The sequence below is a fragment of the Garra rufa genome, chromosome 3, assembly GCF_049309525.1.
Source record: "Garra rufa chromosome 3, GarRuf1.0, whole genome shotgun sequence".
Taxonomy (NCBI): Eukaryota; Metazoa; Chordata; class Actinopteri; order Cypriniformes; family Cyprinidae; genus Garra; species Garra rufa.
The window spans coordinates 25,180,011-25,187,799 of record NC_133363.1 but is presented as its reverse complement, the minus strand read 5'-3'; the positions used below and the strand labels follow the sequence as shown (position 1 = coordinate 25,187,799).

Here is a 7,789-nt window from a genome sequence, read left to right as displayed (position 1 = left end):
ACCTTGAGTCATTCTTTTTTCTGCGGCTGACACTTTGTTAACAGTTATGAGCGTGTATTGAAAATAAAATGCGCAGTGTTTGCATGTACTTTGATGTCTTGAAATATTTACACTGGACGTGTGTGGTCTTGGTCTAATAGTATAAACAAACCCTGTGGGTTACTCTCTGAGCAGTCTATTACCCACAACAGCTTTTTCAGTGTCACAAAAATAACTAGTCCAGCTTTAGTGATGCGGTAATGCAAAGGCAGGCAGCACACAAATCTCAGTTTTACTGCAGGAAAATCAGTATTTGTGTTTTAATTTTACACAAACTAAGAGAAACACAATATATAGTCGAGATGTTCTGGAGTGCAATCTAAAGCTCTTTAAAACAGAATATTCTTAATTGTTTCTTAATTATTATATGTGACCCTGGACCACAAAACCAGCCATAAGGGTATTTTTTTTTTTTTTTTTTACTGAGATTTATACACCATCTGAAAGCTGAATAAATAAGCTTTCCATTGATAGGATAGGAGAATATTTGGCTGAGATACAACTATTTGAAAATCAGGAATCTGAGGGTGCAAAAAATCTAAATATTGAAAAAATTGTCTTGTCCATGTTCAACTAAAGTTCTTAGCAATGCATATTACTAATCAAAAATTAACTTTTGATATATTTACGGTAGGAAATGTACTAAATATCTTCATGGAACATGATATCATTAATATCCTAATGATTTTTGGCATAAAAGAAAAAATTATAATTTTGACCTATACAATGTATTGTTGGCTATTGCTACAAATATGCTCCTGCTACTTATGATTTTTTTGTACTTTAAAATTAATTAGTCATGCTGAAGGGCCATTTAAAATGAAATCATTTAAAATATAAACTTTTCCTTAAGTGTTCACGTATTCTAAATTAATTTTAAGCTAAACTTGTGACGTCTATAAAAAAGCTCATGGATGTCTTTTGACAAGGACTTTATTGTAATAATAATATGTATATGTATATCTTAAACGTACACTTAGTAAATATACTATGTATGTAAACACACAAACAAATAAAAAAATGAAACCTTAAACCACAACTGAGTACACTTGATGAACTATCATCTTTCAGCAAGACAGAACTACAAAAAATGAAATCTGAAAGGATGCCTCAAGTCCTCCCTCCTCCCCTAGTGCACCTGTTGCTCGCGGGCAGTCAGGAGTCACGTGACTGGAGCCGTCAGGATCTTTCGACCTTTTGATTCCTGTTACAAGTTGATATTTGCGGAGACAAAATGATCAATCTCGAATGCTGCCCTTCCAAACACAGCAGACAACGTGACAATTTTACCTTATTCTCTTGCTTTTGCACCAAAATCCATAAAATGGATAGCAGCCAAACCGAACGCATCCACATTTGTTTGTTAGCGTAAAAGCCACGGAGAAGTAAACAGACAAGAAACACAGACGAGCGATTCGCTTTAACAAGAATGCAGCTGCCCCACTTTATCCGCAACAAATGCCTTCAACTTCATTTAACCCCAAGCACTTAAAAAAATAAACGGTAAATAGAGAGGACGATAAACACACTTGTGTGTGTGCAAAGCAGATCTCTGCCCTATATTGTTAGGAAAGTGCATGTTGAAGTCCATATGGCAACTTCCTTTTGACCTGCTTTCCCGTCCTCGTCGTGTATTGTCAGGCCTGTCACCGATAAAGAATCACTTGACTTGCTATAACAAGTTCAAAAGAAACAGAGAATCCATGAAGAATTGAGTAAAGGAACACCCCTACTGCTCTCGCTATCATTCCCATAGAGATAGCGATATTATTGATGGGATGGTTATGCTAATTTCTTTAGAGGCACAACTTTTATTTTGGAATTTGTTCAAAAAGGAATTTCATACACATCAGACTGGAAAATGCGGGCTGAATTCCTGAGCGTTTAAGGGGCAGCATGGGAATCTGATTTTCATAGTGAATAATGAATGTGCTATCTTTTAAAACGTGTGTTTTGTCTGGAAAGAAAATAAAGAGAAGGCGAGCCTTTGCCTCGGGATTTAATAACGATTAATGCTCCTTTGAACACACTAAATATCACAAACACACAACTGTGTAGTCAAGCAGAAAGAGAAAGAGGAAAGCCTTCCACTTTGCAACTTGTCACAGGGTAACACAGTTCTCTGGATCACGTTAGGAGTAATAGCCTTAGTGTTTTGTCCTGCCTGTGTAAATACGCCGTATCATTAGATGTCACCAGCTCCTAATACAGAAATCATTCATAATCAGTGTTATTGATTTGATTTTTCTAATTAGAAAGGTCCAGCTTGTAAAATAACTGCGTGATAGTAATGACCATAAATATGTAAATAATCTTAATAATTTCTTAAGCACTGTGATTAGTTATAATAAATGCTGGGGTTATTTTATTTTAATTAATTAATATTTATTTGTTTGTCTTTTATTTTTATTTATTTTATTTTTTGGACACGATGTATGTGCTCCGTGGGAAAATGGACCTATAAAGTTAAGCACAGAAGTTTTTCACTATTTTAACCACCTGCTTTTTTCCTCATCCTCCCAACGATATATATCAGAATCGATATAATCAATCTAATAACCGATCGATAATCAATCAGTCTCGCATCCGTGTCCTTTTCTTCAAAGTCACACGCACTCGCGTTCCCATTGGATAGGCTACTCGTTTATTGTTATTATTATTATTATTATTATTACCAAAGCGCTCGCATAATTACAACATAATCATTATATAATCCCACAACAAAGAGTTTATTGAATCAGTAGCTTTTGTCAGCTGCCGGGACGCTGAATGTACCATTGCGTTATTCTGCGTCTCGTTCCTCGCGTAAAAGCAACATCGGCCTGAGCGCTGAAGTTCAGCCCCAAAAAAGTTTCAAGTCCTCACCGAAGTACCTTTTCAGAGGACCTTCTCCCACGTCTCTGAGCGCGTGTCTCGACCGCTGTCTGGACCCTTTTCCTCTTTCTGTGATGAAGAGGGAGGTTGTTGGTTAGGCTGCGCGCCCCGCTGAGTGGCAATTTCATCTCATATTTACAAACTGATAAGCTTTCTCGTGCATTTGTTTTAAATATGCGCTCCTGTGTGACGCGTTAGCATATAAGAGTGCGAAAAAAGCGCTTCCCGTCTTGGCCGGTCTCTGTTTGTGTGCATGTATGTGTGTGTGTGTGTGTGCGTGCGTGTGATTGTGTGCAACATAACCGGCTTATTTACATTAAATACGCCACAAGGTTACAGTGCAGATGAGCGTCATTTTATCACTCATTACTTCTCTCTTATACTGACTGATGCTCGCGCTCTCCGCTCATCTCACTGGACTTTTTCTCGAGGATACAAGACTTCAGATACTTTCCCCAAAAGGTAAGCACATTTATTTTGCAATTGTAGCTATTTGGAGTGTTTTTCCACGGTGTTGTTTAAACGGCGACAGGCATCAAAGCCAATTACGCCTCGTCTGAATAACGGGGCTGACAATGTGAGTGAGCATAGACAGATTTTAATAAGTGTTTACAGGGAAGTCAAGGTCAATATGATGATCCGATGGAGTGAATTTCGCCTTTGAGGCTCTCCGCGTGGGGAAAATAGACGATTCGCGGTGATATTCCGCGCACCGGGGCTGCTTTATCAAGGGTTCAAGCTTTTAGTCCCATCAAATGCCGCAAGACTCTCTCCGCTCTCTGTGAATGGACGACAATGGAGTGCCTTTTTAACGGTACAATGCGTTTCACCGTCCAGATAGGGGGAGTCCGAACAGACAGATGAGGGGAAATGTCTTGTGATGCTGGCCGATCGCTATCAATGAACGCGTTTATATCGAGAATAAACTCAAAGGCGCTTTTTCATCACTCGGGATGCGAGAGGAACAGTTGGGAAACGGATTCGCGGGAGGACGATCATAACAGGTCCGAAGTGTGTGTTTTTGTGTGTGTATACACTTTAACCCCCTCAGCAGTATAAGAAAATGATCAGCTCAATTATGTGGACATGCTTCATTATTCAATGAAGACAATCTTTCGCAACGCGTCTTGACGTCCGGATGAATTTAAAGGTAAGAAGTGGCTAGTGGACTCGCGGTGGTTTTCGCTCGATTCGCTTTCTAAAAGTCAGTTTGTGCTAATGGTTTGTGTGTGTGTATTATTATACTTCACTATTTGTTTGAAATAGACGCAGTATTAATTGTTTAAATCGCTGTCGCGTGAGAGAATAAAACGGCTTCATAAGCGAAAGCGTTTAGTGGAAGCCATTGCACGCGTTTAGACGAACTTGCTCCAAAGAAGAAGAAAAAACCCAAGCCGTTATATTTTAAATTAGGCTTTACTCTTAATTAACTTTATTAATTAAGTGTAAAGACACATCGGGCATTATTACTGTAGGGTGGACAGAAGCTTTCCAGGGATGCGCACCAGATTCGCTCGAGCTGGCCAAGCAGAGATATGGAGCTGTAAGAAAGTTTCCTCAAATCTCTGCTCAAACTTTCTCACTTCAGCCCCAAGGGCTTTGCGTTTAGGATTTCAGCTGAAGTGAACACAGATCGGTTGGAGAATTAGGATCAAAGTTACCCGGTGCATGCCATGTGTCAAAACTTGTGAGATGGAAGAGCCGGTGAGACCTGCCATTTTGTGCTGTGATCGACCTCTTATGAACAGAAGCCTTATGATGGCATTCAACAACTGAGGGCTAAATGTCATATCAGACTTAAAAACCTTTTTATCTGCGGAAAAAAAACACGCACATCTCCCCTGGAAATGGAGATTTGAACGACTGTTGCGAACATTGTCGCTTGGGGAAATGATGTATTATGGAAGGGAAAAAAAAAAGAACAAGAAAGTTGTGAGAATTGGAGATTGGGATAGGAATGCGCGCGGGAGTGCGGGAATAATTGGAGAAAAGATAAAATGTTGTATGCTGGCATGATTGTGAGCTGCGTTTCGATACTCAATAAAATCATTCCGCGCATTGTTTTACGCATATTTTGTTACTTCACAAATTATAACACTGTCAGGGTCAGAATTATAATATGACACATTGCATCATGCTTCTATTGCGCGCACTTCAGGTGCTTAATTCTTTATGAAAGGGCTTTATACATCTAGCAAAATTGATTTGCTGTCTCATGCATTCAGATCCAGGTGCAGATTTCTCCTGTCACTTTATCAGAGAAGACCCAAAACTTTTACTTAAGGAAAAGAATATTAAACACACACACACACTCTCTCTCTCTCTCTCTCTCTCTCTCTCTCTCTCTCTCTCTCTCTCTCTCTCTCTCTCTCTCTCTCTCTCACACACACACACACACACACACACACACACACATACACATTCAGCTACTTTTAGTTTGTTTGCATCTTTCATAATGTTGAAATGAGATAACTGTTTTTTCCTCAGGTTCATTGTTCACAGAAAGGGACAAATAGCAGGCGGCACAGATGTACCGTCATTGTTTAACGGATATTATGTCTGTAATAGTGTCTGGGCGTAGACATTTTTGTCAGCTCTTTTCATTTTTCTGATTTGAAATGACATTGTGATGTAGTCAAGTCACACATTCTTTTCAGAATCCCACACAATTCATTTGAAAGGCCAGCATTAACATGACCACAAATATAGCCTTGTGAGCTCCTTTAGAAATTAAAATAAATAAATCAATAAACAGTATGCTGGATTATTGTGGACAGTGAGAAAGGGAGAGAAAACCGTCATGCATAGCGTGTGTGTGTTTACAATTGATCTGAATTGAGGTTATCGGTATTACGTGAAACGTTTGATTTATTTAACAGCAAGCTTTAATTATGAACTAATCTAAAATTGCTCCTAGACTACGGTATTGATTTATAATCACTGGTTTTATGTTAAACAATGTGTGTTATTTTTAAAATATTTGAGTAATTAGCAAAATAATAAAAACAGCTGAGGCACGGGATAGCCACAGTCGTAGAGGTGTTGATGTTGTTGCAATTATTGGAGGATTTTTTTTTTATTGTTTTAATTAATCTTTTTTTTTTTTTTTTTGGTCTTCACCAACACATTAGCAGCTGAAAATGTATATTATGCTCACATGGAATTTATCGTCTATGAGACAAAATGTTTTTTTGGGGAGGAAAAATATCAAACTCGTTTAAATGCAGTGAGAGAGAGGGTGTTATGAAGACTCTTGTGAATACACTCTGCCAGTGCAACTGATAGCAGTTCGATGGGGCTAAACAGACCAAGCCAATCCTGTCAAAATGTCTCCTCCCTGGTGTGTACGCTCTCATTTACATATGCGTCTTGCACTCATTCGGCAGGGAAAGTGTGTGTTGTGTGGCAGAACTTGGCAGCGCTCGAGAGCGTTAGCGTGTCCCTAGGTCTGCGTGCTCGCCGCCGTCACCAGTAACCCCGGTGTGTGGAGGTGCACCTCCCCAGCCCTCGCCACGGCCGAGGGCAGGGCAGTGCCAGCGGGCAGGAGAGACGAGCCTTCTCTCTCTCTCTTTCTCTCTCTGTCTCCAGGCCTGTCAGTCTCCAGCTTAGCCGGCTGGATCTGTGCTTGAGCCTTGGAGACTTGATCAAACAGCCATTCCACACTTAAATGCCTCCCCGCTCCTTTTAATTGGAGGAAATTGTCTTCCAGATGCCCGGGCCCTAGCCAGGCGACTCAGGGGGGACGGTATGGCAGGCAAGGCCGCCGCGTTTAGGTATTAATTGATATGTGCTGTGGAGACACCGACCCCGTCGTCGCCCTCATTCCCTTCCTCTCCAGCTCTGAAGTCTCAGGCCTTTCCCCTCGTGGCCGAAGAATCCCTAAACATCAGGAGCATTGTGTTTGTTTGTTGGGGGCGTTCACACGATGCTGTTGGCTTACCAAATAACGTTAGTGACCTTGATGAGGAAGGTTATGTTAACTTATGAGACAAGAATCTATCTTTGCTTAATGACATTTTAAAATATTTTACAAGCACAGTCTCTAAAATAAAGTTTTTTATTGGTGTTGATGGTTCTATAAAGAACCTTTAACATCCAGTGAACCTTTCCATTCTTATAGAAGTTTAAATATTCCTTACACTAAGAAAAATGGTTCTATGGCACATATAGCCAACGTTGGCCCACAATGGGCATATATTCATTTCTGATTTATATTTTTGTTTATTTATTTTTTTTTTTGCATTGATTTATTTGTTCTTCTTTTTACTGATTTCCAATCAAGTTTTTGGCCCTTCATCTTAAGGTTGGGCACCTCTGTTTTGTGGCTGTGAACCCCCCTTTTATTTTTTAAGAGTGTGGACTTTTTTTCCCCACATTGTTGTGAATGATATCATTTCCAAACATCCAGATTTTTAGTGTGTTGTTATGGGTGTGGTCCTGTACCGATCGCTATAGAATCCAGCATCCTCTGAAAGTACATTTAGAAAAAGAGTGCCTCACATTACTCCTATGCCTGTCCTCTCCAATTGATTAAGCGCATAATTCCCTGTCATTCAATATCCGCCTGTGTACAGCCGAAGACACAGTTCAGCATGTCACTTTACGTAATATAAATGGGAATGTTCGGTTACTGACAGATGTCAACTTTTGTATTTAACAAATAATTATAGTGGAATAAGGACATTTCGTTATGCACATGTCACTTATAAATGAGTGATGATTTCTAAGGCTTTTCGTAGTCGTTCGAAACAGACAGAGAGAGATAGAGAGGGAGAGGGGGTAGAGGAGTGGAAGTTTTTGAGCGGGCTAATCACAGACGTCAGTCAGTGTGTGATCTAAGAATAAAGAGTGCCCTGACAGATGAGGTGGTGACGGA

At 39.8% G+C, this 7,789-nt stretch overlaps 1 protein-coding gene across 3 annotated transcripts in view; it reads left to right on the top strand.

Annotated features, from left to right (window-relative positions):
- The first annotated feature begins 2,762 nt into the window (after window positions 1-2,762).
- Window positions 2,763-7,789, top strand: part of znf536 (zinc finger protein 536) — a 220,411-nt gene continuing 215,384 nt past the window's right edge. The window contains exon 1 of one of the 3 annotated variants that reach the window (XM_073835843.1): window positions 2,763-3,375. The gene's annotated coding sequence lies outside the window, so the exon portion shown is untranslated. Of the gene's footprint in view, window positions 3,376-3,548; window positions 4,064-7,789 lie in introns of those variants that run through there. The other 2 variants (XM_073835846.1, XM_073835845.1) reach the window with 2 other exon arrangements.